Below are 16,352 nucleotides of genomic sequence, written 5' to 3' on the forward strand. Positions count from 1 at the left end.
CGGCCATCTCTCAGCCTTCCCAACGTTTCATAATGAATGCTCGCTCATACCAGGGATTATTTAGCTCCAGTGAAAAATCACACAGCTTCCCAAGGATGGAGAGAGAATGCAACATTTGGATTAGCAGGGTTATCCACCATTTAGGAATGCCTCAGCCTTGGAGGGTAGCAAAAAGGAACAGCTCCTACCCAAGGAGTGGTCTCCTTGGAGCATTAGCTGTTGTGCACTTTGGTAGCCCTCGTTAGCAGTCAGCACTTACTTTGCCAGCTGCTGTTAGGCTGCACCTGTGCTTTGGTCTCCTGAGTCTGTCAAAGTAATAATCCACTTGACATCTCCTCAGTCTGCTGTACATTTCATGGTTTTATAGCTTATTCCTCTATATCACTATATACATCCACTTCAGGTGGGCTGACCTGGAGAGGCAAAAGCTGCTGCTGGATAAATACACCCATAAATTCAGCTGAGTCTTTGTGTCCTGCTGATCCCTTTCCACACTGAGCCTAACCCAGGTCCAGCTGAAACTCCTGGGAAACCTCTGGCACGAGACATATCTCTATCCTGTCTTCATGCTTCTCTGACCAAGTAAGCTGTAGTGCTACTAAGCTTTTCTTATAAAAACAATCCTTCCTTATTTGGAAATAAATGTGAAGCGATGAATTAGAGAATTACAGAAGACAGACCCACAAGGGAGCTGAAAAAGGTTACCCAGTCTGTTCCCCCAGTCCCAACAGAGGACCATATCTACTTAAACTATTCATGAAAGATCTTCTTTAAGCTCTTCTGAGAATTTCCAGGAGTGAATCCTGCTGAACTTTTATTTAGACATGATTTTTTAATTATTCCCTCAGCTTAGTCCTTGCACACGTTTTCATATAAATCCTAGCTCCATGAAGTGAATCAAATCAGAGATCATTATTATTGGGGGGGGGGGGGGGGGGCTGAGTCAAGGGGTGTAGTTTGATTTAAACTAGTGTGTAAAATCCACAAGCCCCTGTCAAAACAAGTTGGAGGTCTCTTTGTCTGCACTTTCCAGTCTGAAAAGATTCCAAACTATACAATGCAAAACACATGAAGTTGGAAAGTATCCTACAGGGAGAAATAATGAATAAAACAATTTGATGCCTTTCCAATCTGGCAAAACAAAGAAACATTCTGAGCAGTGGTTCTAAGGGATAAAAATCATTGAGCTTTTCACTCTATGTGTTAATTTATGCTTTACATATTTTAAGAAACAGTGAATTTTTAATTTGAAAAGCTGGTATTACATCTCACTACGAGTGACACTCAGGCAATACACAGAGAAGCACTGGTAGATCTAAGCACTGAGTATGGTGCATTTGCAGTTACTACCAACACTTGATGGTTTAGCAAGGGATGGTGCTTTGCTGAATACTTTTTTTTTCCTAACCACAGATAGCCATCTCCTTCCCATCCACAGCTCTGGCCTTGGTGACATCACTGGGAGGAAGGTCTTTGGGCATTTGACTCTGTCACCTTACAAGAACACCCAACTCTTTGAACTGTAGTTTGTTAAACCAGTTGTACCTAGTTAAGGAAAAAATGCAAATCTCCTTATATAGAGTCCAAGCCAGACGCTCCAGGGCTCAGGAAAGGGAAGAAGTTTCTGAAATAACATTGCCCTAAACCTTCTTATCTCTCACAAGATATTTCTTTCAACTGCACCATTTGTTGAATCAATTCTGAAGGCATTTGCTCATTCTGCAACACCATTAAACAGAAGAGAAGGGGGTAAAAAAAAGCCTAACACTCCAGCAGCTGACTGAAAGATCAGATCCAATAAAACGAGGCAGACTAGGCAGGATTTCAATTTGGTTGCTGTATTTAGTCCTGATTGCATCACTGAGATGTTACTCAATGATGCTTTTGACTCTTGAAAAGACAGCTCTTTCACCTTTGCTTCCTCTCAGCAGAAAGTCTTAATTCATACTCTAGGATATGTTCTAGTGTGTACCAGACAAATTAAGAGAAGGAGTTAGCAGTTCTTCAGTTTCAGATACAGAAAGCATTCCTACATTGAATAATCGGAAATAAAAATAAATAAATTTTAAAAAAAACATACAGCAATCTGGAAAATAAGATGATCGACAGCATGTTCTCCTCCAAATAGAAAGACTTCTGACTCTTTTAAAGAGCTGACAGATTAATTGCCTACCACCATGTGTGAACTTCACACAGAGACATTCAACTTAGAAAACTGCATAAACTTAGTCCTATTTTGAAAATCATGTTATTATTTGGATTTTCTTAGGGGGCATCATATTTTCAATAAAATATCAGAAATCTTATATTCTGGAAGCACTAGAAATCTCATACACTGTTAGAATTATTACCAGTTCATGAGAGCAGAGACCAGAGGTTAAGCTACACACCAGCATGCTTGAGAACAACTGAAACCAGTTTGCCTTGCCCTAGGTGAGCAAACCAGTCAGGAAAAAAATTCATTACCTATTCTCTACTACTGTTTAGGTACCTTCACCCTATCTATTCCCTTTATTCCTACTAAGAAGGTCACTCCATGAATCTGTAAGCCAGCAAAACAAAAGTTGTGGAGAAGTGTCAGCTTGTTAATCATGTACATATGGCTCTTCCTGGAAAAGAAACTTCCACCTGTAACCGAACTGATGGCTGTGTTTCTCTGCCCATCACACATGCCAGATCATTACAAGTTCTGAGAAAAAAAAGGAAAATAAAAATCAGAGTCATTATATGTGAAAGAGATTGATGTCTTTCCTGCCTGATAAAAGTCAGAGAAGAATAAAAATCCCTAACATAAAAAGAAGTAAACAATACCCTTTTCAAAAAAAAGGCAGCATTCAAAGAAAACATTCAAAAAAGCAAGCCTTCAAAGCCCTTCTTTCAATGATAAATAATTTCTTCGACCTTTTCAAAAGCTGATCCTTGACCTTGAAGATTCTTGCATGCTTTCTCCTCTTACCATCTCCCTGCTGCCTGCCAGCAGTATCATTGGCCAACATCCACAGAGCAGAGGGATACAGCCCATGAAACAGGACAGACAGCTCTGCTGACACCCAGGGATGTTCCCATGGTCCTTACACCCCTGGGTCAGTCTGCAGCCTTTGTATGAAAGACTGAAGAACCCATGAATAACAATGTGCTCCAGAAGTGGACAGTTAATCCTCAACATACTTGCTGTCACTGTTGTCCAGCAAACCTAAAAGTGGAGGCAGGTTCCGTTCTCCCATCATTGAACAGCCCATAGACATCCACATAATCCTTCCTTGTCTCCATTAATTAGGCAGGATGACTGGGAGAGAAGGAGAAGGTGCTGCAGGCTTGGTTACCAGCAGTCAGTGTCCTCATTCTCCACAGATACAACCACTGACACCAACAGCCACCAGGACAGCTCCAGTGAAACAGCTCTTGGAGAGGAGCAGATGGCTTGAACTGCATCCAAGCAAGGCTGAAGTGAATGAATCCAAGCACAGCCAAAATGCAGGATGAGGAGAAGGATTTCTTTAAACAGCTCATGGAATCATCGCCTCCCCCTCTGTGGAAAAGCACTCTGTTCACGTTTGTCAAAGCTGTGCCTTGGGTCTGACACCCTGCAAAGTCTGGCTGCTTAGGTGGCATCAGTAAACCATGAATTTGTCACCTCTGGGCTGGATTATAATAACTCAGCATGTTTTGAAACTCAGTGTGGAAACTGTACACCAGCTCCAGCTGGTTGGGAATGGGGAACAACTGCTTATTCTATGGCTTGTGTTGCCAAGGGCATATCTGGTTTGTGCTCAAATCTTTCCCACAGCTCCTAGCCAGTATCTGATGCCAACTTAAGGCCCTGGTCCTATTTTCAAAGCAATTAGTGTCTCAACTTCCAACCACATCAAAGTCTGAATTTTCATCCATGAACCCCCATGGTAACTGTGTGCCTTTGAGAGGTCTTAAAGCTCAGAACAAAGCATCTAGGAGGGTTGTGACAAAAACAGGCATTTTTTATCAATAGCTGTGGAATATTTTTCTAGTGGAGACCAAGCCAATCCAGATTCTGGTACACTTCAGGAATATTTCTTTGAGGTGGATTAACTTCCTAACTTGAATGCACAACTCAGATAACTGTTTCATTCCAAAACTCATTCCAACTTCCACATCACATCAAATGTCATGAGTTTCTACTCCCTTTGTGAAGAATTGGAAGAGGGTCTACAAAGTCCATTAGACACTTAAGGCTGCCACTGGCCTTGCCCACAATATACAGGTGTTCCAGCAGTCTAATACCCTTAGAGAAAGAACAGAAAAGCAAGAGCAAGAAGAATGTGCTTAATGCAATTTAGTCTGTGTTTTAATCCGTCCTTGAGGGTTCTTTTGATGACAGCTTTATCTGAAAGAAAGTTTAAAACTACTTTCATTTGTGACACACCTACCTTCTCATATCTGAAGGTTTTGCAGCTTCCTCAGTTGAATTCTTTTGTTCATTCCTCTTATGAATTGCAATTGGGAAGCCTGTTATTTACTCCTCCTCCAGCTCAAGCACCTGGACAAGCATCCAGGGTGATGTTATCCTACCTAGCACACCAGCATGCAGGAAGACTGCTTTCTCTCCAGTATTGACTAGTGGAATTACCAGATTTATTGTCTTTGAAAGCTTGGGTTTCTGGCTCTTCATAATTTTAAGAATTACAAAGGGACAGTCTTTTGCACATGGACACAATCTTATACATGGTATGTGTGTTAAGCAGACTTCAAAATGCAGTTTCTTTATTTTTTCAAAAGGCTACTTTCACCAGCCTCAACCATTCTCCTCCTGTTTTTCCTCCTTCCCAGTACATCCCTCTCCCACTGAACTTTCTCAGCATCAAGGCCTGCGGGTGGTAAATCTGATTATCTTGCTGTTCCCACCAGTGTCCACGACATCTCTTGTAGAAAACAAACTCAGAGTAGCACAGGCAATCCCTCACATTCATCATGTTCTGCCCTTACACAGACAAGATTAAAGGCCTTTCACTAATTAAAGATGGAAGGATGTCATTGAAAGGCACGAGGCAGCTGGGGAAGGTGAGTTATCCAAGTGACATATCTATGATTCTCTTGTCTCTTCTGACCCCTTCTTCTGAAGGCTACTGTTTGTAAATCAAGATTAATGAGAAGAACAGAACTTAAGTGCACCTGATCATAAATCTGGGAGAGTTAGTACACTCTCCGACAAGATTAATATATTTTATATCTGACACTGTCTGTGAAATGCTCTGTGTTCAATTTATTACCATCTCAGACCTGAAAGTGGAGCATGGATTTCCTTGCAGGGCAAATTCCACTTTTTGCAGAGTGCTACATTTGCAACTCTATATCCATTTTCATTCCTCTTGAGGTTATTTTCATTATGAAATAAACTTTTAATATAATTCCAGTATAATTATACATAAACTAACATATTGGCAAAAAGCCACGGACGACTGCTGTTGGTTAGATTGTTAAGACAAGTTGGGAAGTTTTTGAGTAAACATCAGAAAATGCCACTTTGCCTCATTCAAAACATATTGTAAATGACATATTGTTCATAAATTTGTTACTTAAGAAAAAAATTGTAACCTAAACTACTTTTTAATATGCTTTTTTTTTACTTGAAACAGACTGCATTTCATATAGACCTGCTTTCTTTCTTTGAAATTTATAACGATCAGCAAATACTTCATTTACATTTTAAAAAGTCTGAACTCAAACTGCACTAATTGCAATTAACTGAAAAAGGGTTTTTTCAACTGAGCAAGTTCCTTCCTCTGAAATTCCCCCAGCTGATGAATAAAAATTGTTGAGGTTTTGGTTTCCTGTCTTAACTTGAAACTAAAACATTTTTTGAATCTTGAATTTCTCAGAGATTGGGAAAACAAATTCCACCAAGCCATAACAGTCATAAGAACTCTATGAGAAATTGTAGCAGATCTTCAGATGTCCATAAATTCTTGAACGTGGTCAGTGAGCATGCTAATGAACAGTTCCTCAAGTTGTCTCCTTGGTGGGCTGAAAATCCCTGGAATCAGCATCAGACAGAGAAGATTACTTTGTCCAATGACATTATGGTATAACACACAACTAGCAAAGGTAGTGCCACCCAACCCATCCCATGTCACTGAAGCACCATGGAGCAAGGAGAAATGGGATTCAGTCCTGTCGAAGGAACTCCCTACCGGTTGCTTCCTGTCCATTTGTTTCTCCTGGAGCTGCTCCTGTCTTGCTCCAGTGAGTGACCCCAGGCACGATGGGCTGGTGGCACATCTCTTCCTATGGCCTGTCTCAGGAGAGACAGGGCTGTACTTACCCAATCATGTATGCCAGACAAGTAGCTCCTGTCCCCTCCTGAATCAAAACCAGAGGTAGAGAGTAATCAGCAGAGACCTCAAGTTTTATTCCTCTGGAGAGCAACATATGGACGTAGATCATCCATCTCTCAAGATGCTCCTCTAGTTCACGTCACAGCTCCAGTGGCCTCCAGGCCAACATATGCCACGAGAAGCACACACATGACAGAAGGCAGTTTCCCTCCCAAGGCTCATCTCTGTTCACAGCTCCTGTCTTTACACTATTTGACCCTCCTTTGCACACACAGCCACACTCTCACCAGTTCCTGCCCTCTGCCACTGAATTTCCTGAAGTCGGCACCCCACCAAAAGTTCACCTCTCATTTTATTTCTTGCTCTTTGGTGCCACTGTCACCTCCTCCCACCACATCATATGTTGCTCATCTCTTCCCCGCTGAGCAGTCTCTGGTCTCTGAAATATGACAGCTGAAATGACCTCCCCTTCCTGGCCCCCAGCTCTGCCTCAGCAAAAGTCAGTGACTGCAGTTTGCACCCTGTGCTCTCCTCAGGAACCTCACCCATACCTGAAAATGAAGGGAAAAGCACATCCTCACTCCACCCTTGGTGCACTCCATCTCCTGATGCTGTGGGATTTGGGGGACAGAGAAGTCTCCTGTTATTTGGCTGTGGAGCACTTAAGCAGTTCCTCAACCTGACTGAGGTCACTGTGTGCTTCATAACACACAGAGCTGAACCTGCTCCCCATATTACTACAGACTAGCCATTTCTAAGGCCTTTTTGTCACCAAAACCACAGAAAAACTTCTGACATAGTATGAATTCTCAAAGAGATTCTCAAAACCCAAGATCAGAATCTCACCCATAAACAAACCAGTTGCTCCTGTTCGTGCTCCAGCTCTGCAGGCAGGACTAATATACAGCAAAGTTCTCTAATCTTCCACGGTATAAAACACCCAGCAATCAGAAGCTTATTAGCAGATAATGATTTACTTTCTACCCACCAGCTATTTGCAAAGATCATCCACTCTCCCTGTCTGAAGTATCATCAGGGTTTCTCCATAAGTCTACTCCATTTATCATTAGGGGGATTTACACTGTAAACAGGACAGCTGCATTACTAAGTCTAATTATACCCTGAGAAGATAAAGCACCGTGTGCCTACACATTGCACTGGAATTAGAAGTCCAGGTAGAACAGAAGAGAGAGTTTTAATTAAACAAAATCAGTTACCTTTCACAGAAAGCCTACAATTTAATTTAAGCGCACACACAGAGGAAGAACAGGAGGTCAAGCACCTTCCCCATCTTGTGAACCTCAGGCCTAGTGATTGTCAAACACAACGCAGTAATTCCTGCACACCTGCCTCACATTTCTCTTTAGGAGTACTTCATTCTTTTCTTGGCTTTCTTTCCTTTAATTAGGAGTAAGGAAAAGGTTGTGGTGACTTCATAGCATGTCACATTTAATCTGCATAAGGCCCCACCACATGTTGGGGGATGTGTGGCAGGAGTTTTTAATAAAGGATTACAGAATGCACCTGCTGTGGCTGAAATATTGCAAGCTTTTTCTAAGCTCTGGGAGGCCTGCATTAGGTCAGCTTTGACTTGAACATTTATTGCTTATCAACCTTTGGCATTGGGATGGAGCACAGTGATGATGCCAGCTGATTTAAATTGCCAAAAAAGCGATCAGGTTGTTTGCACAAAACCAGAGAAGTGTTTGTCTTAATGGCTGTTGCAAAGATGGGCAGAATTCCTCTGCCCCAGACAATATTGGGTTTTTTTGTTCCCAAATGTCATCAGATAATGACTTTGTTGCCAACAAGTTAATTGCAAAAGCAAAGCAATGAAAATATATACTGAACCATAGTCATGCATTTTTTACATTTGCTTCAGTTTAATGTAATGAACAGAGAGTTTTGTGAAGGAAGATTGCAGATGCCATGGAAAACAAATGCTGTTTCTGAGCATAACCATCATCCAGTCAAATGATCTGCCAACTATCCCCTTTGCTTGCACCACTTGCACTGCTCGTTGCTCCCATCTTTCACAGGGTGTGGGACATGAGGGTCAATCACTTTCTCCCTCTGAAGGATTTCAGCTCAAAGCTCACCAGGATACACCACTGCGTTTGCTGAAGGTCTGAGACAGACATCCTCACTCCAATCAGCTGAAGCAGCTCCACATTGCACAGGCAGGTCCAGGATTGCACAGGATCGCTGGGGCAGATGGAAGCAGCACCTGCACACTCTCCTACATGTTTGAGGAGCCTCCTGCTCGCACTTCCATTCCATTTGCTGGCTTTGACGTGATTTTAACTAAGAAAAACTCACCGTAGAGCACTGCTGGCATGTGCAGCCACACAGCCTGGCTGAGCAGCTCTGACAAACACGGAGCAGCAGCCAAAAAATGAGCAGTTACACAGACCACTTCACCTGAGTGTGCTCAGCAGCAGGGCTGCGGCGCTGGACCAAGCATGTCGAGGAAACAACCACCTTTGGAGTGTTAGATGTCTCCTTTTGAATAAATCACTTGTCAGTTCACTGCTCACAGCTGCCAGTGTGCACCAGACTATTTACTGCATCCAAGCCCTTTCTATTCTGATGGTTCACAATAGAAGAGAGAGACCTACTGAAAATACACAGAGCAGTGAAAAGTGTTAATGGGGCTGCTCTCCTGCTTTAGAGCAATTCTATTAACACATTATACTGCAGCTGAGGGTAATTATTTCCAAGGGAAATGGTTGACCATGACCCATGGCAGCCTCTCATAATGGCGATTAAACTCGCATGTGACTAATATATATAAGACATTAGCTGAAGTTTGAGGAGTTATTAAGATTTGCAGAGGCCACACAAGACAGTCTCTTTGGCTGCAGAAGCAAAGTAAGAAAAGTTCTCGTTGGCTTATAAATCTGAATAAATTAATGTCAGATTTTTAGTAATACTTTACTTTCAGTTGTAAAGTAGTACCTCTGCAAATCTAACATTTTATTTGGTAAATGAATGAAAATAAAAGGGTTGTCACTCTTCACATGTAGTTAAATATTACTTTGCCTTCAGTTAACACTACCTTAGTCTAAAAGACTGAAGAAGATTCAAGAAGTGCACACTCTCAGGCGCATTCTTGGAGCTGTCCTGTGTAAGACAAGGAGCTGGACTTTCATGATCCTTGTGAGTCCCTTCCAATACAGGTTATCCTATGAATCTACCACTGAAGCTCAAGCTAATTTAGAAACATGAGAGAGTGGCATAAAAAATGTATTTAAATTCCACTGCTTCTCATCTGGCATTGTCTGTCTCTCCCTTACTGCAACCTGATGGCAGCACAACAGTGTTAGTTCAGTCCTTCCCTGCCATGCAAATAAGAAAGGTATTGGTAAATGGGATACTCCTTGTTCCTTTGCAGTTTCCAACTGGCTAAGCCAGTGCTGGAGACTGATGAAAGCCAGCAGCTGATTACTCTGCTGTTGGAAAATCTCCACCCATCTCCCTCCTGACACTGGGCTCTCTGTTATATGCCAGTCATACATTCATTTCCCACAGATCCAAATCCATCCCAGCAGGGGCTAAAAACAGGGCTAACAGCAAAAGTGACAATGCAAGTTCTGCTGTGCCATGCATGCTGCAGCATTAGAATGTAACAGCCTTTCCAGCTGCACGAAAGGATGAGTTTCCACAGGTTTTCACAGTGGCTTGATGTGATCTCTACTATCACAGAGAACTGAGACAAGTACCAGAGACCTACCAGGCTCCCAGACCTCTCAGGATGGCTCTGCCGTGTCAGGATAGCAGTGGTTACAGCTGCAGAGCAGTTGTAAAGCCTTTAGCCCTTTGTGGAAAACCATTCTGCAGCACCTGTCTGTAAGAACTGAACACTGTTATGAAGAGTTTCCCTCGCTGCATAATACTGCAAATGTTCCTGAAGAACAAAATATGCTGTTTTGAAGGGAAAAACTGCTCTCATCTATTCCTGTCCATGCAACAGCAGTGCCGGAGGCTTTAATGAATATCTCTCCACTGCCTTTTGAATGTGTGTTTACACACAGTTTGGGTAAAAGGAGGGGAAGGAAGAGGAGAACAGAAGTGAGGAAAATTTAGATCTACATCTTGGGTTGAATGAGTGTAAATGTAGCTTTTACCATGCAGCCAAATTTTCCACTGCCTGTGAAGCCTCACAGTAGCTGCACACAGTCAATATTTGATAGACAAGTTGGCAAAGCCTCTTACATCTTCCATTACCTGCTTACAACACAGCAGACTGAGTTGTAGGCAGGCAGGCTACAGGAATCCACACCAGGGAAACACTGCTGTCTGGCTTCTCCCTTGGACCTGTGCCTTGGGGACAGAACGGGAACAGCCTCGGCTCCTTAGCTCTCACTGTCAGAAGCAATAAAGAAGAGAGAGATACAATTGCTTTCACACATTGATGGAAAACCTTTGGGCTCCATCATTCATGCAGAATTTCTATTGATAAAGATGCACAGTAGGATATCCACTGCATTTAAAAGCCTACCTGCATTTATTCAACCAGCTTGGCATCGTTTGTGTGTCACGGCCTGCAACTGGATCTCAAATACAATTTCCACAGCAAGACTCGGATCAACAGCAGAACCAAATCCAGCATTCCTCTCAAACAGAGGACCCTCTCTCCTAGTCTCCTGCTTGACCACTTCCAGAAATCAACTGAAAGCTGAATCCCATAGATGCATTTATAAACTTGACAGAGAAAAAAAATTGTACTGACTTTGTTATTTGTCAAATAGTAATTTCTCCTAGATTTGTGGATATAAGGAATCATACCCCAGAACACACTGTGTGGTGGTAGAAAGCATTAAGAAAGGCAATAATTTAGTTTATAATTTCAGAGGCTACTTATTTATATATATATATATATCAGCTATAGATATAACTAGATATAGAGTAGGGAGAACACCTTTGGCAGGCTATGTAATGTCATTCCTTCATTTAAAACATCTCTAGAGTCTCAAAAGCAATCCTGAATTGAGACACTTGTAAGGAAATAAAAACTATTATTGAAGAGTTCAGGAAACATTCCTGCTTCTTTCAGTTTGTCTGACAGAATGTAATTCTACGTATCTATGGATCAGCAGATCAATGACCCAGGAACATAACTCTGTTGAAATATTCTTGACATGGTGAACATTAATGGATCAGAATAGGCCTATAGGGTCTCACCCATCAGTGCACCTGCAGCAATTCAGCAGACTGTAGCATCTCTAAAATTGCCATCAGTCCATTTAACCACAGGTCTACCAATGTACCTCTTTCTAAAGGAGGAGCACAGTCTGATTTGATTTGGCAGACTGAAATAGCCTCATCAGATCTATTAACTAAAACATCATCAAAAGGTGCTTGTGGGGGCTTTAGATCATATTGAAAATCCCACACCTTTCACACACCATGAATGGAGAACTCCAATGGGATGCTTGAATGGATAGAACAAGATTTCATTCATTACTTAATTTCAACACAACACAAACTCGCCACACAGCCCAACCAGCCTTCCCAATCCAAGACTTGTGCCCTGCTGATCCACAGATCTTTGTTCCTCCTCACTTCTTGTCAGGAAAGGAAGACAGGGTGAAGAACTTCATGGATGTCTTTATGACCTTCACGGTGAGGAATTTAACCTGGTGGGTGAATAAATGGAGCAAGAGCAAGGGCACAAGGGGGAAAAGGCAACAACTAAAGCTCTACACAACTCACACTTCGAGGGTTTCTCTGCAAAAAATATTTACAGAGTTTGGATAAAACCTCGCTAAATTAGAAACGAAAATATTGACACATTAATCATAGATAAACATGTTGTACCACAAATGCAGCTCTGTGAGCGAAGTCATGAAAGATATTATAAACAGCTAAAAAAATTTCTTTTTGCGTATTTCAACACTCCAGATCTGTTTTGTTGCTAGGCTTAACTTTCAATCATGAAGAAAAAGAAAAGCTTTTGCTAAAAGAATGCAAATGTCCCCGTTATTCATAAATGAAAGTCCTTTTTCTGACGTGATTACCCTAATCTAATTAAAAACTGTGCTTGTCACATCTTGGAAAATTAACTGTCTTCACACAAGGCAAGTGCTATCATTTGGAGAGGTCACAATAAATTACTTATAAACAAGAAAAAAAATTAGTTCCTTCTCTAAGTACCCAACTCTTTACAGACCTAATTAAAGGACAAAAATCAGCATCCTGAAGTGACTCTGAAATGCCTCCCACTTGCAGAGTAGAAGTCTGTGTGTTTAAGGGAGCAACACAACACATTTGGGAAAGAGATGGAAAGCATCAAATGAATAATATAAAAGATGAGAGATGGGATTTTATGCAAATGCATTATTAATATCAATGCACCCCAACACTAGAACAGAGAGTGCACCATTATTGTGGAAACTGGGGGATTGGCTTTGTTGTCATTCAATGCCAAAAATCAATGCTCAGTATCCTTTTCTCCTGACACTGTTACAATTCATAAATTATTAACCTGAGTCTTTTGTAAAAAGTTCCTGTTTACAAGGTTACTCTGTAAGTTAAAATGTTTGTTTGCCCTCAGATCTCTACTGTAAAGCATCTGTGGGTAGATTTACATGATGAAGTTGATAGATTTGTATTTTGACAGTACATCTGTCATCTTCGCTTCATGTGTCAAGAGGTCAGGTGTGCACTTGGTGTTATCAGGTGGCTCATTAGTGTCCTGTGGGATATGCTACCTTGTCTGCTTTACTTTAAGTGACAAAAAGTGTTCTTTTTAGCCCTTGCTGCAGGAATTCACATCCCCTTTGCAGTTGTTTGTGTTTTCCTACTGTCGGAAGATTGGACAGAATTCATGGCACATGTAAAGAGAGAATGTCTGGAGACACAGCACCATGTGGAGAGAAAGATCAGTCCTTTCACACACACCCCAATCAATCTGGGCTGCTACGGATGCACCCCCATGGCCTCTTCTTTACAGGACCAAAAATACATATTTAGACACTCAGCACAGTCACATTACAACTTGCATGGTCCCTGTCAAAAAACATGCATTAACCAGAGCCAACAAGCCCTCAGTTCGCTGCTAACCACTGACGGACACCCGTGCTCTCCATGGGGCAGGGCCTAATCCTCAGGCTGTGAAAGCCATAGGATACTGTAGAAGGAAGTAGTTTTCCTATTACTTTCCAAAGACTCTGTAAAAGTTGTTGAAAGTACGATTCCTCTTCTCTTCCCGCAATATTCCTCACGGATTTGCTAATGCCTCCTGCTGACTGCGGGCACATCTTCAAAGACAGAGAGAGAACATCATTGTGCATTCATCTGGGCCCGTGTGAACTCATCAGCTCCAGGAGTTTCATAGGAATCCGAGTGACAGCACAGTTTAGTCCTGTGAATACCAGAGCTGTTTTACAAAGTGCCGATGCTATTTTGTTGGGAGTTAGAGTAATGCATTTTACATTGATTTTACCACTGTAGTAGATTATTTGGTGAGCTACTTAATTTGAAGAGTAAGCAAACACCTGACAATTTTGCTTTCAAATCACTTGTTCTAGTAAATCTTAAGCAATGGGCATATTTGTCAAAATACGTGGTAAATAAAAAAATTATTGTGTTCCCGTAACATGGAAAATAATTCAGTGCCTGATCTTGGGTGGATCTGCATAGTACTGGACTGTAAACAGGTTATGTATCTCATTTTGTGTTACCTTTTGGCTACTTTTCTACTGCTGCAATGTTCATCTCTTTCTCACAGTGGCTGATGGATGGCACTATAGATGTTCCATTAAGGTGTATGAAAATTATTTTTCAATTTATTGTGGCTCTCTGAGGTCTCAGCTGTATGAAGGCCACAGGTCAATTGTCCTTGAAATGCCTCTTGAATAACCCTTTGTATCAATAACATGAAGTATCTTGAGGTAAAGTTATCCTACCTACGTTACCTTGTCACTCTTCTAGGTCACTGTAGAGACCATTTGTGGGATTGGATGAACCTTGTCCCTCTTATGTTTCTTTTTATGTCTGAACCAAACATTCCCTTTGCTCAGAAGACCCAGCAAGAAGTTCCCTGGCTGGAAGGCATTTCTGTGAGAAACCTTCCTGATGCAAATCAGGGGGGAAAATAAAAAAGGAAGTGCATGCACCCACAGCCTTGAATGGCAGAGAATACAAACGAGGATTCTATAGCCAAGACCCGAGAGTAGAATCTCCAAACCTTTACCCAGTGTGAACACTGAAGAGAAGAAAGGACACTGGATTTCTACAATTTATACATTTTTGTGTAAATTCTCTTACCAACCTCTGGAACCTCCTACCAGGAGATTGTCATCAAGTGAAACACAACTTCAGTGAGTGAACAAAACATTTTTGATCCTATATCTCTTCTGGGAAGTCTTCAATGCCTAAGTACCAAGGATGGAAGTTGAGTCAGTTCTGCAAAATTTCACTTACAAAGATAAAAACCTTATATACCCCCAAACGAAGAAGTCACTGCTAGTGCTGGATTATCCATTGTCCCTAAATAACCACTATGTGGCAGATACAATGCAGGTTGTGGCTGAGACAGACAATATATGACAGACTGTACTTGAGAGGGTTAAGAGAGCTTTAAAAGCTGCAATCTTCATAGTAGTTTGAGCTACCTCACTTTACTCCATATATACACAGACCACAAGGAATGATGGTACCTTCATTTCAGTTAAAGACCAGCATCTTGTTAAGATCACTGCTTAATCACCTGTGATCTGACCAGGCCCTTAAATACCTTCCAAAATGGAAAATATTGGCCAGAAGACATTTATAAGTCTCTGAACTTAAGTCCCAGAAAGGTGTCCAAAGACTGAAGGTACAATCATTTTCTTCACAATATGGAATAGGTGAGAAGAGTGAAGCCAGAACTGATTTCCCATTTAACTCTCCCTCATGTCTACACCTTTTACAAGTCATTACACCTCAAAGGGACCTGAAATACATATTCATTTCCAGACCCATCTTGGGCTGGTAAAATACACCGCTGGCTTTTCACAGGCTTAAGCCTCTGCATTCAGTGTAACCTGAAGTGATTTTTCTGGCAAAATTTCATCAACTATCATTTTGTATAAATGATTGTAATAACAATATGCTACCAATAAAATATGCTACCAAAACTGTTCTTCTTTTGAGTTCATGTGGTTTCTATGTATTAATGAGAATGTTACACACACATGCACAGCAGGGTAGAGTAGCCCCTGAAGTGTTCTAACTCACTATTAATTTCTCCTGGTGGATGACTTTGTCCTCATAACAATAATAAAGCTGTGGTACTTTATAAAATGCAAAAGGTCTCTTGAAGGTTGGTACAGGCTGTTGTTCTAACCCACTACCTTTGTGAAATTCCATCCAAATTAGAAAGATCTGGTAATTGAGACGTACTCATAAAAGGTTCTAGACTTAAAAGTACTAGCTGTAAACTCTGCCCAGGCACTTTTTTGTCTGGTTGGTTTTTTAAGTAGCTTTCTGCTGCTAATTCATCAAGGCAAAGTCATCATTTGGAATAAAACCTCCAGTTTTTATCATTGTTTAGTTAACTCTGTTCTTGCACCTTGCATTCTAGTTTCTCAGCTAAACACTAAGGGGAAAACAGGTACATACTTCATATTTTCATGCAGTGAGAATTCCTGCAGCCATAACCTTCCAAAAACTGTCCTCCCAAACTGAACATAACCAACATATTCCAAATTCCAAGGTGAGCAGATCCATTCTGAATCTGCCCAGAATTATTACCACAACATGTTACTGGGGGACACTGGGCTGCAAAAAGCAGTCCTTTAAATGACATTACTACAGTTTAGAGGCATTAATTTATCCTAAATAGCTAAAAGTTTGTTACAGGATCATCTCTATTTCAATAGATACAGAAGTGCCTGTTGTTATGACAGAACTCTTAACTTTTACCTCAGGGTCTTTTCTGTCTGCCAGCAAATTGTGAGTCTTCAAAGCCATTTTCTGTTGTTGTAGGTTTGTTATAAACTAACCCTTGAGAAAATTTACAGCAAATGTAAAAAAATTATTCACTCTTATTAGATCCAA

The sequence above is a fragment of the Corapipo altera genome, unplaced genomic scaffold (genome assembly GCF_003945725.1).
Source record: "Corapipo altera isolate COAL_440 unplaced genomic scaffold, ASM394572v1 55, whole genome shotgun sequence".
Taxonomy (NCBI): Eukaryota; Metazoa; Chordata; class Aves; order Passeriformes; family Pipridae; genus Corapipo; species Corapipo altera.